The following is a 21,154-nucleotide window of genomic DNA, read 5'->3' as shown; positions in this document are numbered from 1 at the left end:
CCAGAGATCGTCTTTCCCGACTCCTTTGTGAATCATTTGGTCCCTCTTTTACCTCTGTTAAAATGTTTGCCGAAGAAAGAGATCAGCCAGATATTTAATACCCATCAAAGCCAGAGGCCTCCCCCTGTTTGGGGATCAGTGGTTCCCAGCTGATAACAGGAGAGTTGGCTGGACCCTTTTCTTTTCTCCAGCTGGCACGGGATGAGGAGGTCACTCTGAGTGCAGTGTGAGTTGAGAAGTATCCCAAACCCCATGGCAAATGGCCTCTGTGAGGGGTTGATTCCCGCAGTGCTAAGATGCAGCCACCTCTGGGGTGGATCCAGGGTGGCCATTATTTGCAGTGACAGGCCATGGACATTTCTTACCTATTTTGTCCCTCCAGGCCTTCCATACTCCAGTTCAAGAGACATCCCCCAGGGCTCCCTCTGCCTGTGTGACTGGCCAGCAGGGGGCGGTGGTCACTTTCTATCCACTTCTCAGGCACTGTGAGGTAACAGTGTTGCTGGGTGGGGGTGGGGGTGGGGCTGTGGGGGGAGATAGCAGCTGAAGGGGGATTGTGGTGGGGGGAGGCCTCTGGGTGGCTGGGCAGGGGGTACCCTAGTGAGGTTGGTGGGTTCTGGAGATTTGGGGTTTCAGGGGGTGGCTGTGATGTGCCCAGCCCTGAGGCTGTGGGTCCTGGAGGTGGGTATCGCTGGGGGCCTGGTGGCTGCAGAACAGCCGGGGTGGGCGTCTCTTGGGGAGGCGGGACAGGGGGTTAGAGGAGCCTGGTGCTGTGCCAGGGCTCGGTCTGGGGTTCCCCCGCCGACTCCTGGGATCGCTGCCCTGCCCAGTGCACAGAGTGTGTGTGGGAGAATCCCCGGCGCTAGGCCAGGGGGTGCCCCTGTAAAGCATCAGGGGATCCCGCAGGGGGGAGGAGGGGGTGCCAGGCAAAGGGCAGGGCAGATCCTGCTGGAGGGCGGGGGGGGAGGGGTCCTAGGCAGGCAGTGAGGGACTGAGTTCCCAGTGGGGGTCCCTTTTGGGGGGTCTCTGGCTGTTGGGGTCTTTTGGTGGGGGGAACCTTTTGGGATTCCCTACCTGGCAATGAAGATCTGGTGGGGGTTGTCTGGCCGGTGGGGCTCTGAGGGGTATCTGAGGTCCCTGGCCAGGGACTCTGGGGGCTGGGTTCCAGGGAGTATCTGGGGGGGGGGGGCTGGCTGGGGCTCTAGGGGCTGCTCCTGACCCCTCTTCTTCTCCCTGATTAGCTTATGCCAGAATCCTGCCTCCAAGCACTGCCCGACACTCCCCGGCCAGGCCCAATCACCGTGATAACTTTCTAGCCACTTATCAGACACTGTGAGGTGAAATCACAGATTTTTCCTCTTCTCCCCTCTTGAAAACTGCAGGAACTTCCAATTCCATGGTCCTAGATTGTCCAGTCCATTGTCCTGGATCTGGGGGTGAGGGATGTGGGAAGTGGGTCAGCACTGCCGCACAATGGTCCCTTCCACAGCGTTCTGGACTCATTCTTTCTGAACTCTGGTTTCATTGAGACCATTGTTAATCCAGAGTCACTGTATGGAAAGACAAGGAGTGACTCTGGATGGACAGTGGGGCAAATGAGATCAGCAATTCTCCCTGTGAGGAGGGGCTCTCGTTAGCTGCTCTCCCCAGAGAGCTAAAGGAGGGAAGCTGCTCAAACGCTCTATCCCTCTCTGCTCAGGATACTGGGGTTCAGCTTCCTGGGTCAGAGGCTGCAGCCTCCATTGTGATCTGGGAGACCAGGCTTAGCAGCTGCTGCTCCCCCAGCAGGGTTCTGTGCTGGGAAGTGACCTGAATTAAAGCTGCTTCTCTGCCCGGCCCAGGGGATGACTTTCTCCAGCTGGTCCTAGCCTCCTAGGGCAGCCCTGGGCCCTGTTAATACTAAATTCTGAGCCAGAGTCTCCAGGTAACTGACAGACCTCAGGGAAAGTGCTGGGGACTGTTATGAAAGTGACTCTGCACAAACAGCCCCTCCTCGTTTCTCCTCCCAGTAGCAATTGCCAGGAGAAAATCCAGCCATGGGAGAGCAAAGCCCCCAGGAATGGGACTGTCCCAGCCAGAGGGGCAGGGAGAGAGGACGGGAAGGAGAGACTGAAAGGGGCAGTGGGAGAAATGAGGGGGGAGAGATTTCCAGCTCTCTAGTCCACCCAGACACATGTATTGCTGCATCCCTGGGCAGAACCACTTTCCAGTGAACAAAACAAGGATCAGACAGAGGAAAAGCCAGTTCCTGACTCCATATTCCCCCTGCTGGGGTGTGGCTGCTGTGGGGTCAGTGTCCGAGGGAATCCCCCACAGTGACTTCTTTGGTTCTGCTATTTTCTAGCCTTGTGTTCAGAGACTTTGTTAGGGGGTGAGGGGAGGGAGAAGGGTGGTTAAAAATGTGTCTGGGCTTAGCCTGGCAGGAGGGGCCAGGTCAACATTGTAATAAACAGACTGAGCATTTCCCAGCATGGCAGAATCTAGGGTGGCTGTCTGCAGGGAAGGGGCCTGGGGGAATTCTGATGTGAAATTAACTAAAACCGGTTCTGAAACGCCCACAACTGCCCTTCTCCCCCAGACAGGCTGCAGAATGACGTCCATGTTTTGCTCCAGCTCATCCCAGCCTGGCGTGGGACAGAGAAGAGAAATGGCTGCAGTGGAGCCAACTCAGGTAGAGATTATCGGGGGGTTGCTGGTGGGTTCCTGCTGGAGGAGAGGGACAGCAAATACACCGGAGATGGGAAGGTTTGCACAGTCTGGTTTGGAAGTTGGAGCGGGGCAGGAAATTCACAGCGTTGGGAAAGGAGGAGGCCAGGGTGTGGCAAACCTGCTGGGAGTTATTTAATAAGTGGCCTAGATTCTAGGAACAGACCCAGGAGGTTCGGAGGTGGAAATGCCCTAATTTGTGAAGAAAGAAAATAGCCCACCTCCATGGAGCTAGTCAAACTGACCAGACTCCCAGTGCTGGAGCCTGAGCTCACTAACCAGCGGCTGCTGTGAGATATGAAAGGGGCACCCATGAGTCAGGCTTATTGGAGCTGCCTCTTCCTTCATATCTCGCTCCTCACAATGAGGAGGTTATTGGGCTTCCTACCAGGGAGTTTTCCCTGAACCCTGCTAGGGGCTCCATCTCCTGTATCAGTCGGTGGCTAGTAGGGGTGTGATGGATCTGCTGGGAGAGACAAGGGGCTCTCTCTTCGTCCCCTCACCCTGGTGTTTGCTGGATACGCTGAGCGGGGTGGGGGTGGGACTCTGTTGAGTGGGATCCACCCAGAGCTTCCATTTGATTCGCTCCTCTCTGCCACAAATGGTGGGGCTGTGAGTGGGGAAAGAGGTCCTGAGTGTTGGACTCTTGCTCTTTCAGGGGCCGATGACCTTCGAGGAGGTGGCTGTGCATTTCACCAGGGAAGAGTGGGCTCTGCTGGACCCCACTCAGAGAGCCCTCTACTGGGATGTCATGCAGGAGAACTATGAGAATGTGACCTCGCTGGGTAAGGGTTCCTGTTCCCTCTGTTCTTTCAAATGATACCTCACAAGCCATACTGTGTACAAAATTGATCATAATTTTCTAGAAGAGTGAACACAGGGGTGTAGACAGATACAGTGTCTGTGTGTGTGTTCCCAGCAGATATGTGGGTATTTCAGTCCCTTATAAGCATAGTGTTGGGCATCTTCAAGGCCCTGGGGAACTGGTCCTGGGAATTCACTGGTTTACCAAGTGTGACACTGTATGGAATTATGAGACATTTTGGTATTAATAATAAAATAATAATATAATCTGATAAAATTGCAATGAATCGTGCTAGATATGCCATGTAAGGTGTCAGTGAAAATGTTATGATTTGCCAAGTATGATAATTTTGTTTCTATGTTTGTATCACCTTTGTATTGTGAGTTATAGATATGTAGGGTATATCTGTATTTCCAGACTTGTGCAGTGTTTCTGGGTGACACCCCCAGATATATTGGCATCAGCACTGCCCCCTGTTTGATGGCCCATTGAGAGTCATCAGCTGTACAATGAGCCCATGGAAAGGACCAAGGGGATACACCTATTGAGTCAGCAAGACATGCCGGGGTATGCCTGTGTAATGAGAACTTCAAGGCTTTTCCATGCCACGTGCTGTGAATCTTGTATTTGGGACACAGGAACTACAGGCCACATGGCAAAAGGACTGTAAAGGGCAGCTGCATCATCTCCATTTTGTCTTCATTCCCCCTTCCTACCTCTGGAGCAACTCCTCTACAAACTGAACCCAGGAACAAAGGACTGAATGACCCATCCAAGCTATGGGTGTGTTCCAGACGGACTTTCAAGCCAGCAACTCACCAATACTGCTAAGAACCTGATATATCCATTTTGGAATGTATCTGACTGCTTTCCCATTTAACTTCTTTCTGTCTTTCTTTCGTTTAAACCTTTAGTTTAGATGCTAAAGGATTGGCTGGAAGGATGGAATTTTGGGTAATATCCAAACCTATACTGACCTGGTGATGTGGGTGACCCTTTGGGGTCAGAGGAACACTTTGTTTATGTGAGCAGAGTTTTTAAATAACCTCTCACTGTACTGGACCTCGCTGCTGATTAGGAGCCAGAGAACTGGGATGCAATAAAGGGGGCTGCGTGATTTCTTTTTTCAGCTTCTCGATAACCCGTGTTTGTGACCGGTCGGTGAGTTTAACTTCAGTGTTAACCAGCAGTTCTGGGAGCATCTGCTCTCCCTTTTTCAGCCTGCCTTATCTTTGGCATTTTCAGTGAGAACTGCCCCTGGCCCACCAGGCCACACTAAGCACTGAAGTTAAATTAATAGAATGTTTGTTTTTTTATGACCAAGTCTTATGAAATCAACTGAACTCCTTTGTTTTCTTTCATCTGAGCAGGGTTTCTAGTTTTCCAGCGTGATGTGATCTCCCAGCTGGAACAAGGGGAAGAGCCATGGGTCCCAGACCTCCAGGGTTCAGAGGAAAGAGAGATCCTGAGAACTCCCTGCACAGGTGAGGAAACATTAAACCACCTCAGAATCTGTAAGTGCCTGAAGGAAACATCTGGAATGCCTAACAAAGCCCTTGGGGAGGTCTCTCAGTTCATTATTGTCCCTATCAGGGGTCGTATCCTCAGGGTAAATATAGTTCATGGCTTCCTATAGATCCTAGCAGACACCAGGCAGTAGCTTCCTCCCTTCCCCCTGCGTATTTGGATGGGATGTGAAGGCTGAATTCATCCCACTCCTCTCTCCTATTTGGGGGAAGAGTTTGGGGGAGTTCAGCTCCTGATTTTTATTTGACCTGTCTTCAGCACTTGTTTTTGTTTGGTCTTCCCCTTTCCATCCCTGTTTGAGGTTTCTGTCTCTGTCACAGCAGGTGATGCAATGGCATGTGAGAAAGAGGAGCAGAATTCTCAGCCTGAAAATGTTGAGCCAGTGGGTAAAAACAGAACATTATCGCAAAGATCAAAAAGGAATGTGTCCAGGAGTCATGAGCAGGAAAAATCCTGGGAGATTCAGCACAGACCAAAAACAGATCAAGGAAACCAGCCAGGGAAGAAAGTGGATAAATTTATTTCCTGTTGGGGAACTCAGAAGGTCCTCATGGAAACCACAACACAGCAGGATATCCTCAGCCGAAAGAGAAAAAATACATGCAGTGAGTGTGGAAAAACCTTCTTTCACAGCTCAGCCCTTTCTGTACATCAGAGAATCCACACAGGGGAAAAGCCCTATGAATGCAGTGAGTGTGGGAAAAGCTTCACTCAAAGATCAGCCCTTTCTGTTCATCAGAGAATCCACGCAGGGGAAAGGCCCTTTGAATGCTGTGAGTGTGGGAAAAGCTTCACTAGCAGCTCAGACCTTTGTAGACATCAGAGAATCCACACAGGGGACAGGCCCTATGAATGCACTGAGTGCAGGAAAACCTTCAATCGCAGTTCGCACCTTATTAGGCATCAAACAATCCACGAGGGAGAGAGGCCCTATGAAGGCTGTGAGTGTGGAAAATGCTTCACTAGCAGCTCAAACCTTTCTCAACATCAGAGAATCCACACAGGGGAAAGGCCCTTTGAATGCCATGAGTGTGGGAAAAGCTTCACTCAAAGATCAGCCCTTTCTAAACATCAGAGAATCCACGCAGGGGAAAGGCCCTTTGAATGCTGTGAGTGTGGGAAAAGCTTCACTAGCAGCTCAGACCTTTGTAGACATCAGAGAATCCACACAGGGGACAGGCCCTATGAATGCACTGAGTGCGGGAAAACCTTCAATCGCAGTTCGCACCTTATTAGGCATCAAACAATCCACGGAGGAGAGAGGCTCTATGAATGCCGTGAGTGTGGAAAATGCTTCACTAGCAGCTCAAACCTTAGATTTAATTTACCCTGGTTCCTCAACTGTTGCTATAGCTCTAGTACCCATCAATCCAAAGACTGAGAGAAATGGAGAGTTCCAACCATTGTCCTTTTAGTATCTTATTGTTCCTCTCTCTGTTTTTTGTGCTGGCCTTTCTATTCTATCATTTTCTGCCTTTGTTTAGTGGTAACAGTTGGTTTCCATCACTCACGTTTATTTGTTTAAATCTCTATCCGTTGTTAAATAAAAATTTTTGCTTGTTCGATAACTGTACTCAGGTGGTGTGTGAGATACAGTAGCAATGGTCCACAGTAAAACTAGTAACCTGGGATACTTGGGGAAGAGAGGATCTGGGATTTCACCGAGTATCTGGTGATCCGGGCTGGACCCCAGAGGGGGACACATTGAAGGAACTCAGGGGTTAGGGTGGCTGCTGTAGCTCAGAGGAGGGTGCTTGAGTTCCAGCAGGCTGGTGAGTTTGGTCACTAACATCCAGCTGCCAAATGCAAAACTCCCTCTTCCTTGTGGCAGGTGGCAACAAGGAGACTCACAGCCCTCAGCACCCTGAGAGGGTCACAATGTGTCTCTATGTTGATCCACCTGTCAAATTCACACAGGGAAAGCTCCCGATAGCACAAAACTCTGCCCTATGAAATCATGGAACATGTGCTCTTCGCTCTGTGAAAGCATGTAAAGAATCCAAGCGCTGGAGGACAGGGTTTGGGTCCAGAGCGACCTAGACAAATTGGAGGATTGGGCCAAAAGAAATCTGAGGAGGTTCAACAAGGAGAAGTGCAGAGTCCTGCACTTAGGAGGGAAGAATCCCAGGCACTGCCACAGCCTGGGGACTGACTGACTGAGTGAGGGGGGTTTGATAGCAGCCTTCAACTACGTGAAAGAGCAGCAGTGTGGGCTTTCTCCTGGCCACTTTTGCTGGGCTGGGCAGGCGTCCTGGAGGCCTTTCTAGAAGAGAATTGGGAACTGAGTTAGAAAAACCAATGTGAAAACCAGAACCTCAGGTTTAGACTCATTTATTTATAATATTAAATCTTCAATTCTAGTGTCACAGTCAATACAATTGCTTCAGCCTGATAGTTGCCCAAAGGGAAACTTAACATCTCTCCAAGGGGAGTGGAGAGAAAACACTTTTCAGAGTCCAAGAGAGACAAGGCGGGTGAGGGTAAGAGCTTGCAGAGGACCAACCTCTGTTGGTGAAAGAGACAAGCTGTGGAGCTAACCCAGCACCCTTCTTCAGTTCTGTGTAGCCTGGAAGGTCGTCTCTTCCATAACCAGCAGTTAGAACATAAGAACAGCCACACTGAGTCAGACCAGTTCATCTCACCCACTCTCCCGAAAGTGGCCAATGCCCGGTGCCCCAGAGGACCCCTGGGACCAACATGGATACAACACCACCACAAACAAGGTTAAAAGTCAATGCACAGGGAAGAAGGATCTTGTGTTTCATTCCTTATGTCCTAGTCCCATCATGTGGCCATTTCCTTTTCTTCCTTTCTGTTAAAAGCTTTGGTGTTTTGCACAGAAACATTATTTCCCCAGGAGAGACCCAGGAGTGGGGGCTGCATTCCTGTACCAAACAGTCACTGGAAGGGGGCAGACAAAGGCCTTTAGGACGAGGCGTCCGTCACTGTCAAAAGATCATCTCCCTCCTGCAGGTCACTGGCAGCCTGAATTTGTTCCTTATCCTCCCAGAGTCTGGGGGCTGGAATCAGCACTACCCAGCCCCTCCGTATGTAGCAGGAACAAACACAAACCTGGTCTTTAAAACAAGCTGTCCCCTTCCTTCTCAGGGAAGATTTTTCTATGATTGAAGTTGAGCTTCAGTTCCGCTCTCCTAGGGCTGGGGCTGGTGTGGGGCCAGCTCCCAATGAGCTCTGTTTTCATCTTTGCCCCCTTTCAGTCACACTGGGATCCTAACTGTGCTCCCAGGTGTCAGGCAGCTTCCAGCCCATCCACCCTACTCACTACCTCTGTGGTCATGTGTCACTCCCTCTGCCAGCACTCACAGCCTGCAGGAAAGCTACTCCTGCCAGATGCATTGGGGGTATAGTGGTGTGTGTAGGTGCCTTCCAAGCAGTTGATCTGGGTTTGATTCCCAGCCAATGCAATAATGGCTTTTCTCTTTTGTTGTTTCCTCATCTGGAAGTGGTTTAATTTCAGTCACAATGTGTTACAATCACATTATCTATAGAATGAGACAATAAATGCGTCAAAGTCCAGCAGGTCATGCAGGTGCTGTGGTATGGCCCCTTTCTGAGGGCCTGGAACACCCATTGCACATCTTCCTCTCTCCACTGTTGAAGAGCAGAGCTAATTTTGATTCCCTTAGGAGTCCATCTAGAGGCTGCTAAGCTGAATTCATGTTGGCCCAGTAGCCAGCACTGGGGCTCCCCTACTAAGAGTTAAAATCACTAAAAGAGCTGAACTTACTGAGCTGAGATCACTGAGTGCTGTATTAACTAGTGGGGGAGCCTGAAGATCTCTTGCTAAGCGACTGGCAGAGTTGAGCAGTTGGCAGCGTGTTGTAGCAGCCCATGGAACAGAGCGGAGTGGAGCAGTTTGCGGGGATGGCTGGAGCGGCTCACGGGTCGGCTGGAGGAGCGGCACAGCTGGTGGAGTGGAGCTGGTTGTGGTGAAGGCTGCAGCAGAACTCCACGGAGAGGTGGAGCAGTTGGCCCTGGCCCACGTAAGGTGCCCCTTAACACCCTCTGTGTGTCTCCCCACTCCATCTCCACCCGTGCTGGGGGCTAAAACTGCAGATAAACTTTTGAACTCGGGGGGTGGCACTGACCAGAGACTTTCGGGTTGTTGGACTTTGGGGTGATTGGACTTAAGACCCTAAGGGGGAAAGGGCATTGCCAAACATACTTGGAGGTGGGTTTTTGTTGCTTATGGTTTGTGTTATAATCCTATTTGTGGTGTTTCTCCAATGTGATGCCGCATTGTTTCCCTCCTTTATTAAAAGGATTTTGCTACACTCAGATGCCGTGCTTGCGAGAGGGGAAGTATTGCCTCCTAGAGGCACCCGGGGGGTGGTATGTAATTGTCCCAGGTCACTGGGTGGGGGCTCGAGCCGGTTTTGCATTGTGTTATTGAAACGGAACCCCTGGATACTGAACCCAGCCCTTGATGCTGCCAACTCAGAGGGGCAGAAGGGTTACATTTATATTAAACACCTACTATACATAATAAAATAAATCTGACAGAAACAAAACCTAGGAAAAGTTTATTCTTTCTGCGTCTTATTTAAAGTTTTACAGTAATCTCTTGCTTCAGAATGCCTCAGGGGTCACCCATACTGTTTGCAATAGGATTCAGCATGTGGCTTGGCAGCTGACTCTTTACTGATTCCTGAACAGCTGGTAGCTCAATATTAATCTGAGATAGATCCTATATGCAGAAGCACAACTCTGTATATATAGGGAGGGGGGGATTATTGACCTTTGTGTATATGTAATAGTTTTTGGTGTTTGTAAGACAAGGTATAATAAAGAACTGTGGAAAAGTTCCTGTTTGGTGTGAGAGATGTTACCTATACCTAAATGCACTCCTTCCCCACTCCCAGCCCTATGCATGCTGGCTTGGGAATATCACTACTGTAGTGTCAGCTTTTAAGAGAGCTTCACATGCAGAGCCGTCACTAGGGATTTTTGCACACAAGGCAAGGAACAGAGGCAGCATGTCTGGCTCTTCCCTATTGGAGGGAAGGATCCACCAACGAATTTCTGCAAAAGAGTCGTATGTGCCGCCCCTCTCCATTGATCACAACCAGTGGCAATTCGGCAACGGGTCCCCCAGTCCCTCTCAGAGGGAAGGACTTGCTGCCGAATTGCCGCTGAAGGAGAGACTTTCTGAGCCCCTCACTTTCCGTGCCCGAGGCAAGTGCCTCACTCACCTTGCCCTCGTTACGGCAATGTTCACATGCACCACGTCTAGTATTACGGTAAGTTAAAACAAGCTACAGTACATTTGGACATTAATGCTCTATTACAGTGTTTGCATTACCATATTAAAAGCTATAACACTGAACAGACTAGTTAGGGCCGGCTTTAGGAAGTTTGGGGCCCACCCAATTCAAACATTTTCAGCGGGGCCCCAGCAGGAATGACTTAAAAAAAGAAAAAAAAAGGTTAAAGAAAAAGCCTTTCCTTTCTTAGCAACTGGTTCCCTATAAAAAGTTCTGATGTAAGGGATGTGCCAGAGTATGTATTTTTGGTACCAATAGGGTTACCATATGTCCATATTTAAAAATTCATCCCGGACAGCAATTTAAGAACCAAAAAGTCTGACATGTCTGGGAAAATGCGGCTGTATGTTAAACCTACCTACAGTTATTTTTTAAAAAGATGGGACGGAACTAGAAATGAGCTCCATTTCACATGTGTGGGTCCCCGCCACTCCCTGGGAGTGTGCTAGGGTGACCACATGTCCCAATTTTATAGAGACAGTCCCAATTTTGGGGTGATTTTCTTATATAGGATCCTAGTAACCTCCACTCCCTCCTTTATTAAAAGGATTTTGCTACATTCGGACTCTGTGCTTGTGAGTGGGGAAGTATTGCCTCCTAGAGGCGCCCGGGGGGGTGGTATGTAATTGTCCCAGGTCACTGGGTGGGGGCTCGAGCCAGTTTTGCATTGTGTTATTGAAATGGAACCCCTGGATACTGAACCCAGCCCTTGATGCTGCCAACTCAGAGGGGCAGAAGGGTTACACCCCATCCGGATTTTTCACACTTGCTGTCTGGTCACCCTAGGGTGTGCACATGTGTGGGTACCAGCTGCTCTCTTCTCCCATCATTGACGCAGGTGTGCAGGGTTACTGCCCAGGGAATTGCAGGGCACCAGGGGACATGGGGCTGGCTGCAGGCAGGACAAGGGGTGCAGCAATGGCTGGAGACAGGGGTGGGTGGGGTGGGGTGGGCTGGCTGGCTTCAAGCAGGGCCATAGGGGGGTGCGGCAGGGGTTGGCTGGAGATAGGGCAGGGGGTGCGGGTACAGGGGGTACAGACCACCTGGTATGGTAAGTGCTCCCTCCTCCTCCTCCCTCCCCCACCAGGGGCTCCCCTGTTTCCACAGCCCTGGCCATGTATACAGCTGCCGGAGCCCTGGGGAGGTGTCAGGGCTCCAGTGGCTATTTAAAGGGCTGGGATGATAGAAGCAATGGGAGCCACGGACTTTTAAAGTAGCCCACAGATCCCCACAGCCCTACCCCAGGGCTCCAGCAGTGTGGCTGTGGTGGCAATTTAAAGGGCCCCCAGGCCCTTTAAATTGTCCCCTGGAGAAGCCGGGCCACCCCGGTACAGTGCATCAACTCTTGCCAATACACCGAACCGGGGCTTGGGCACGGGACCCTCTTAGGGGCAGGGCCCGATTCAGGGGAATTGGTTGAATTGCCCTAAAGCCGGCCCTGCCAGTATATCCAGGACATTACTAGCACACTTTTCCCCCACCAATACCTAGTAGTTGCACTGTCATCTCCCATAGCTACTTAAGTTGCAGCTTTATTGTTAAAACTAAATTGGGAAGAAAGACGACTGATTCAGAACTTGTTTAATGGTTACTTTCTTGCTAAAGGGTGTAGTGGGGTGTAGACTTGGAGAGATGAAGGTTTCTATGATGTAGGCAAGATCAAGTATTTTATCCAAAACCAGAATACGAATGGTGCTGGTCTTCTTGGTGTCTGACCTTGAACTATTGTCAAAAGCTTGAGGGTGACTCTTCTCCTTCCTCATATTTTGGTTGAGGATTCCATTGATAAAGGGATTGGCCTCAAATACCTGGTTGTAGGACTCTTCCACGGTGTAGTTTTCATCTTGGGTTGCCCGGTCCTAATTATATTAAAGCATGTACTTTAGTCTTTGTAATTATCTGTTATAACTCAGTAGCTTTTTATGAAGGCAGGAGTAAAATAAAAGTAGCTGCAATAGTTTCATACTTAAATAACACTGAAAATGTACATAATTTAAATCAGACTCCTAATCTTAATTTTTGCTTAATAAATAAATCCATAAGAAAACTATGTTGGGAAACTGCTATAGGGAAGTGCACTTCTCCTATATAGGTCATAAGGGATCCTATCTGTCTGAAACTGGCTGCTATTTCTTTCTTTGATCTGCAGAATGACTGATGCTTTTCAGACATCAGTTGTGGGTACAGAAGGGTTTCATTGCATCTTCTCTCTTTGCACCAGCTACTGTTCTCCCTTCTTGTTGTATTGATAGTGGGTGGGTGTGTCTCACCTTTCTTTAAAATCACATATGCTAGGGACAGTCTTATCCTCTTCTCCTCTCCTGATGTCACTGTAGATGCAGGCAGTGCAAAGTGTACTACAGTCATATAGTATCTCAAATGCAAAGCTGCATTTCAATGATCTGAGGTTTGAAGAACAATGTGGAACTCGCTGTTTTACGGGATGTCTCGATTTCATTCCTGTAGTAACATAACTGGTGATAGGAAAGCAGGGAGCGAGAGAGGGGTGTGCTCTGCAAGGCTGCTGGCAGAGAAGTGAAAATTTACATACTTCTAAATTTAATCCAGAGACTCTCAGGTTTTTCTGCAGTTTCATACCGGAGCTCTGAGCAGTCATACTGCTCTCTTACATACAACGCAACTCCCCCACCTTTTCTGCCCTGCCTGTCCTTCCTGAACAGTTTATATCCATCCATGACAGTACTCCAATCATGTGAGTTATCCCACCAAGTCTCTGTTATTCCAATTACATCATAATTCCCTGACTGTGCCAGGACTTCTAGTTCTCCCTGCTTGTTCCCCAGGCTTCTTGCATTTGTGTATAGGCACTTAAAATAACTCGCTGATTGTCCCGCTTTCTCGGTCTGAGACAGGAGTCCTCCCCTCTTGCAGTCTCCTGCTTGTGCTTCCTCCCGGTATCCCACTTCCCCACTTACCTCGGGGCTTTGGTCTCCTTCCCCCGGTCAACCTAGTTTAAAGCCCTCCCCACTAGGTTAGCCAGCCTGCTTGCAAAGATGCTCTTCCCTCTCTTTGTGAGGTGGAGCCCGTCTCTGCCTAGCAATCCTTCTTCTTGGAAGACCATCCCATTGTCAAAGAATCCAAACCCTTCTCTCCGACACCATCTGCGTAGTCATTTGTTGAAGGCTCTTACCTTCTAAACAGGGACGGCTGTTTTCTAGTAAAATCACTACAAGGGAAGGAGAAAACTCAAAAGAGGTTCCTCCTGACGCTCACGTCCGTGAACCTGAATACTCTCTCAGTCCTCAAAGAGAGACCTGGAGAAGGAGACTTGCTGAAGCAAAGCCACAGGGGTCTCTGAGGTTTCCCTGGCCCCTCGCCCCGGCCTGCCTGGCTGCTGTCAGCATCTCTCTGTGAGGTCACCACCTCCCCACCACTTTTCACCAATAGTCTGAGGTCCTGCAAAAGGCCTTTGTGATGTCACTGCCACACCCCTCCCTTGCTGTGCCAATGTCCTGCCCCTGGCCAGGCACTTTGGAGGTTTGAGCTACTCCCTGTGGATCACCCCACTCAAGCTGACTAGACAGGAAAACATCAGACGCTGCTCCCAATGCTACACTCAGTTTTCAGAAATTAGTCGACTTTATGGCCAGAAGAGACCATTAGAGCATCTAATCTGACCCCCTGCATATCACAGGCCTCCTGTATGACACAAGAGCTACTTTGGGGGCAAACACATTCCAGAAAGGCATCTAGTCTTCATGAAATGACATCAGGAGATGGCGAATCCACCACTTTCCTTGGTAGCTTGTTCCTGTGGTCAATTATCCTCGCTGTTGAATATTTGTGCCTTTGTTGTAATATGAATTTGTCTCTTTTCACCTTCCAGCCATTGGGTCTTGTTAGGCCTTTCTCTGCTAGATTCAAGAGCCCTTTAATACCCAATCTTTTCTCTCCATTAATGCACTTCAACACTTCAGTGAAGTCACCTTTCAATCTTCTTTTGATAAGCTGGACAGGTTGAGCTCTTTCAATAGCTCACTAGAAGGTATTTTTCTGCAGCCCTCAGGACATTTGGTAGCTCTTTGCTGCCCCAGCTCCAGTTTCACAACATCTTTTTCAAATGAGGACACCAAAACTGGAGGCACTATTCCAGTATCAGTCTCACTGATGCCATGTCACCTCCTGTGACGTTACTGACATAATCTGTAACTGTATAGATCACCATTGCGACCGCTGTTCTATATTTGCAGACAATATTGTAGAAAGGTTGTCGTGTAAGGGGTCTATGGAGAGGTTCTGATTGGCTGATTATAATGATGCTATCTCTAGATGTGTATCATTTTTGTAGTTGATGTTATAAGTATTGGCTCTGTTCTGTCCATATTTCAAACTTGTGCTCTGCTTCTGGGGAACACCCCAGATAAGTTTGTGTCAGTTCTGCCTAGCCTGCTTGATGGCCCATTAAGGACCATCAGCTACACAATCGACCCACTGAGAGAAGGCAGATACGAGGTATGAAGCGCAGAGTCCGGTTCCTCCAGGGAGAGAAGGACGTCTTTCTTCTTTCCTTCCTCAACAGCCCCCTTCCCTGGGGAGCCCTTTGCTGGGGTCTGGGTGGGGAACAGCCATTTCTGAGGATTAATTTCACACCATATTTGGTGTTGATATATAGATTTTACAGCCAGACTAGATCAGTAGGTACCTCTGCTCTGACCTGATTCAGAACAGAGTCCAGAGAATTTTACCCAGTGACTCCTACATCCACCCCAAGATCTTCTGGCTGAACGAGGAGGGTTCATTCAGAAAGTCATCGTGTTTGGGTGTAAAGGTATGAAATGATGAGGAAATTGGCCCCTCTTTCAAGTTTAAATGTTGTAACTTCTACATCTAGACAGGGGTGGCCAACCTGAGCCTGAGAAGGAGCCAGAATTTCCCAGCGTAACTGCCAAACGTGCACCTTTGTATGCAACTACTGAGTCAATTGTGAGCCTTCCCATCATTGTCCTTTGCTCTTAACCCTGAGGCTATTGCCCCATCATTGGGGCCATTTCCCGCCTCTCTTTCATACAGAAGCACAATTTTCTTTGCACAGACACAGGAACAGCAAGGTCTTTCTCTGTCCCTTGTGCAAAGCATGGAAACAATGGACAAGCAGGGGGCTCTGGGCACATCCAGCCCTGGCCGTGAGATGTTCCCTCCCCTCTTTCTTTATGCTGCTGCTGCTATTTCATGGATTGTCTGGGATGGGGAAAAAGCTGAGTTCATTCCAGGTGGAGGGGAAAAGAACCCTGAAAATCTCAGGACCCAACCCTGCTACCAGGATCACTGAGGTGCTGGGAATCTGCCTGGGAAAGGGACTGTGTGAATTGTCAAGGTGGGGAATGAATAACAATCTACAACAAGATCCACCTCATTAAGCACTGACACAGGCTAATCCTGCTGGCAATAGAAGGGAAACTGGGAGCCATTCTTTGCTGTCCAGCCATGGAAATAGTGACCCAATTGCACCGCAGTGAATGTGCTGGGGAAATCTGGACTTCACAGGCAGGTGGAAATAGCAGATCCTAGAAATACCTGGCGCTTCCCACACCACTGCTGCCACCAGGGCCTCAACAGCATCCCCCACCATGACCTTGCAGCAGGGGATTGCAGCACCCCCAACCCAATGCAGGGGAGATGGCTGAGTGTATCTCTGCACCCTGAGACCAGGGCACCCACTCTCTCTGCCCCACACATAGAATCTGGCCCTGCTGAAAAGTGACCCCTATGAATAAGTCACCTCCAGGAGAGCAGGATTGGTCCTCAGAGAGGGGAATGGGCTTCTCATGAAGCTTATAGGTCACTGGATGCTCTGGAAACAGGAGGGCTCTGAGTGTAACCCATAGCAAACACAACCTGCTAGGGGATGTAGCTCAGTGGTTGTGCACATGCTTTGCATATATAAGGCCCTGGGTTCAATCCCCAGCATCTCCATGAGCCTTTTTTTCACCCTGCTGCTTTGCTCATGCCCAGAGGGGATGTGGCCCACCAGTCTCCCTGCACCAGTTTCAGTCCTGCTCAGTGAGGGGCAAGTGACAATTGCATGGAAGGTCAGGGGGGGGGGTTCTGCTCCTAAGTCACCTCGGTACGTTTAAGATTCCCACCCACTGTGCTGCTTGGGACAATGGTAGATGAGAAGGGTGAATCCTCCAGCACTGGAGGGAAAGGTCCCATCTGCACAGCCTGAGAGGCAAGGAAACAGAGGGGCAGTCAGTGCTCAGGGAGGAGAGAGGTCAGTGATTTACTCCCAGCAGGGGACACTGTCTTTTTGAGTATCAGAGGGGTAGCCGTGTTAGTCTGGATCTGTAAAAGGCGACAGAATCCTGTGGCGCCTTCTAGACTAACAGACGTATTGGAGCATGAGCTTTCATGGGTGAATCCCCACTTTGTCAGATGAATGGAGTGGGAATTCTGTGCCTGGCTAGCCAACTACAAAAGCAGTTTCTCCTCCCTTGGTGATCACATCTCAACTGCTAGAAGAGGATCTCATCCTCCCTGATTGAACTAACCTCCTTATCTCTAGACTGGTTCTTGCCTGCATACTTATACCTGCCCCTGCAAATTTCCACTACATTCACCTGACGAAGTGGGATTCACCCACGGAAGCTTATGCGCCAATACGTGTGTTAGTCTGTAAGGTGCCACTGGACTCTGTCTTTTTGATTCGAGTGCTGCTGGCTTGGGATGGTGCTGACGATGGATAGAAAAAAGGCTGGAGTCAATGGCAGATGGGACCACAGAAGGGGAAGGGGAATGGCAGCCCCACAGAAGGTCCTCGGTGCTCAGATGCCCCCAGTTATTGCACCCCAGCCTGTCCTAGACAGAGAAAAGACACCGAGGGACCCAGCCCCCCTACAGTGATCCCATGGACAAGAACCTAGTTAGGAGTGGGGTAAAGGTTCCCTCTGGCCAAAGGGGAGCTGAAATCCCTCCATGTCCTGGAATTTAAGCAATGAAAGCTTCAAACCCTGCACGGGTGTGGGCTGAGGTGCATCAGCAGAAGGTTGGGCTGGACAGGGGTGGCAGGTTTGTATAATTTTTGGTGGTGCCCAGAATGGGACCAAGTCCTGCCCCACCTGCCACACACACCTGTGTAAGGCTCTGGGAAGGAGTTTGGTTGTGGGAGAGAGAGGGGTTGGGCTCTGGGAGAGTTTGGGTGCAGGGTCTGGGCTCAGTCAGGGGGTTGTAGTGAAGGAGGCAGTGTGGGGGGCAGGCTCTTGGAGGGAGTTTGGGTGCAGGTGTGGGGTCTGGGCTGGGGCAGGGGGTTGCAGGAGAGGGTGAGGGGTGCAGCATTTACCTCAGGCATCTCCCGAAAGCCCCTAAGCTGGAGGGCCGGGGGCGTCTCTGCGCACTGCTGCCCGCAGACTCCACCCCTGCAGCTCCCATTGCCACAGTTGGCAGTTGGGGCGGGGGCAGCATGTGGAGACCCCCCACCCCCACAGTTGTTCTTCTCACAGCTGGCTGATGGGGGGCAGCAGGGGATCTCCCCAATCTGGGGGAATCTCTCTGTGCCCCACTGTTAGTTCTCCATCCTGTCTCCCCCTAACCACACACACCACTCCCCTCCCCATTATCAATGTTTTAAAGTAAACCCTCCCTCCCTTTATGGGATACAGACTCTGTGACAGAGACTGACTGGGGCTCCTCTCTGCATGGCCCCAGTGGGGAAGGAAAGAGACTGGGAGAGGGGGGAAGATGGGCAGGAGGAGTCTAATGGGGCAAAGCCAGAATAGAGGAGATTTTCTTCCTGTTAAAATGTACTGGAGTCTCACCGCTGAAAAGCCGCATCTTGAGTTAAGTTTGAACCAGCAGCCTTTCAATTACCAGGCAAAGGTGTGAACCACAGAGACTGATAACTGCCTGCTTCCCAAATGTGTTTAAAAAACATCTTCAGGGGTGCAACTGGTTAGCACAGAGGGGCCGTCTGTTGGGGTTATGAGTTCAAGCTTTCTCTCAAGCCCTTGTTTCTCTTACCTGTGTAGTTTGTTTTGCCAGTTCATATAGAAAGTGCTATACTAGAAAAAGGAGAGTAAGTTCTAAAATGTAGAGGTGGGTGCATACTTTAGAAACATCCCCCCTGTGCTGCCATTAGTTCCAGCAGATTGTTCACTGGAAGGGCAAATTGATTTCTTTGCTGCTGAGAAAGAGGCCAGGACAGGTCTGTGGGCACCAGATCTCTCTGCTTCTTCCAGTTCCTTCCCTGCTCCAGTCACTGCTGTAGGAGGATCCTATATGCACTGAGCCTAAACATTTTCCTGGGCCTTCTTAGCATAGTTGGCAGCATGTCAGTCTCATACTCAGTAGGTCCTGAGCTCACACCTCAGAAAAGACAATGGTTTTCTGCTCCCTGCTTCAGATTTTCTAAAGGAAATCAGACAAAAGAAGCTATAGGAGAGTGGTTCCTAGACACTCTAACACACACAGATTTTTCTAAGGCATTAACTTTTCCTTCTCTGTGGAGTTTGTATTCTCCATAGAGCAAAATAAAACAAAAACATGCAAGTCTAAGACTAATACAGTATGAAACTCAATACAGATAAAATCTCACCCTCAGAGATCTTCCAATAAGCTTCTTTTGCAGACTAGACTTATTTCTTGTCTGGGCCCAATCTTTGCACCTGGTATAGTCCTTGTTCCAGCTCAGGTGGTAGCTAGGGGATTTCTCATGACTGCAGCCACCTTTCTTCTGTTCCACCCCCTTAAACAGCTTTGGTACAAGGCAGGAATCTTTTGTCTCTCTCCTGGGGAAAAGCCCCAGGTTTAAGATGGATTCCTGTACCAGGTGACATGGTCACATGCCCTGTGAGACCCCAAGCCTTCATTGTTCCTGGCCTGACTCACAGATGGTGCAGGACAGAGCCATCTCCAGTCAATTGTCCTGGTTAATGGGAGCCATCAGGAGTCCAAACCACTATTAATGGCCCACACTTTGCATCATTACAACAGGACCTCAGAGTTATAGTTCATATTTCTAGCTTCAGATACAGGAAAGATCGGTTCATACAAATAGGCTGAACACACACAGTAGATAATAAGCTTTGTAATTATACTGCACAAGAGACCTTTTGCATGAAGCATGTTCCAGTTACATTATATTCACACTCATTAGCATATTTTCATAAAATCATCAACATCACAGCAGGGAAAGGTTTTACTGCGGCACCTGGGAGCAGTTGAGTTTCATGTTCAGGCTCTGCTATGAGTTCCTCCAGGTTTCCCATAAGCACACAGGGCCCTTAGTGGGTACTCTCGATACAGAAATGGCCCAGATACAATGAAGTGATGGGAATTGCATTTTCCTTTTTAATTTTTGAATTTCCAATGACATTTCTGCTTGTGATTTTGTTTTGCTTCGTATAACTGTGTTTTCTCAGGGACTTGATATTTACCAGGCTAACTAACAGCTAATAACGGGAGACTTCCAAGCAGGGCGTGGGTGAGCAGAAAAGAACTGTAAGAGACGCTGGTTTTCGACCTTGTGTTAGATAAGAATAGAATGCAGATTGTAGCAGAAATTGCTGAGAGAAGTAAGCTATCAGAAAGGAATATGTACAAACAAAATGCAATTGTTGCTCCTTACTGTATGTCGCAAAAGGTATAAATGCTTGCCTTAATTGTTTATCTAACCGAGACCTACCTCGGGAGGGGAAACTCTGCCTGTCTGTACTCTCCCGAATAACTGCAGTTGCTCGAAATAAATGGCATAATATAATAACATTTAACATCCCTGTGGTGGGAAGAACATCTCAACAGCCCAACATTGTGGCATTTGATTTCAAAAAGGAGAACTAGGGTACGTCTACACTATGGGATTATTCCGATTTTACATAAACCGGTTTAGCAAAACAGATTGTATAAAATCGAGTGCGCGCGGCCACACTAAACACATTAATTCGGTGGTGTGCGTCCACGGTCCGAGGCTAGCATCGATTACTGGAGCATTGCACTGTGGGTAGCTATTCCGTAGCTATCCCATAGTTCCCGCAGCCTCCCCCGCCCCTTGGAATTTCCGGGTTGAGATCCCAGTGCCTGATGGGGCAAAAATCATTGTCGCGGGTGGTTCTGGGTACAGCCTCACCGCTCCCTCCCTGAAAGCAGCAGACAACCGTTTCGCGCCTTTTTTGCTTGGTGAACTGTGCAGACGCCATAGCACAGCAAGCATGGACCCTGCTCAGCTCAATACCGCAATCGTGGATGTTTTAAACACCTCGCGCACTCTCGTGCAGTATATGGTGAACCAGGACCTTCAAACCGAGGCGAGTAAGAGGCGGATACGGCAGCGCGGCGATGACAGTGATGAGGACGTGGACACAGAATTATCTCAAACCACGGGCCCCTGCGCTTTGGAGATCCTGATGGTAATGGGGCAGATTCTATCCATTGAACGCCGATTTTGGGCCCGGGAAACAAGCACTGACTGGTGGGACCGCATTGTGTTGCAGGTGTGGGACGATTCCCAGTGGCTGCGAAACTTTCGCATGCGTAAGGGCACTTTCATGGAACTTTGTGACTTGCTTGCCCCTGCCCTGAAATGCCATAATACCAAGATGAGAGCAGCCCTCACAGTAGAGAAGCGAGTGGCGATAGCCCTGTGGAAGCTTGCAACGCCAGACAGCTACCGGTCAGTCGGGAATCAATTTGGAGTTGGAAAATCTACTGTGGGGGCTGCTGTGATGCAAGTAGCCAAAGCAATCACTAAGCTGCTGCTACGAAAGGTTGTGACTCTGGGAAACGTGCAGGCCATAGTGGATGGCTTTGCTGCACTGGGATTCCCTAACGGTGGGGGGGCGATAGATGGAACCCATATCCCTATCTTGGCACCGGAGCGCCA

The 21,154-nt window shown here is 49.5% G+C and overlaps 1 pseudogene; it reads left to right on the top strand.

The window, feature by feature from the left end:
• The window catches only part of LOC120381919, a 480,690-nt pseudogene that overhangs the window by 149,760 nt on the left and 309,776 nt on the right, over positions 1-21,154 (top strand).

This window comes from Mauremys reevesii, linkage group 14 (assembly GCF_016161935.1).
Source record: "Mauremys reevesii isolate NIE-2019 linkage group 14, ASM1616193v1, whole genome shotgun sequence".
Classification (NCBI taxonomy): domain Eukaryota; kingdom Metazoa; phylum Chordata; order Testudines; family Geoemydidae; genus Mauremys; species Mauremys reevesii.
This window is presented reverse-complemented; position numbering and strand designations above follow the sequence as displayed.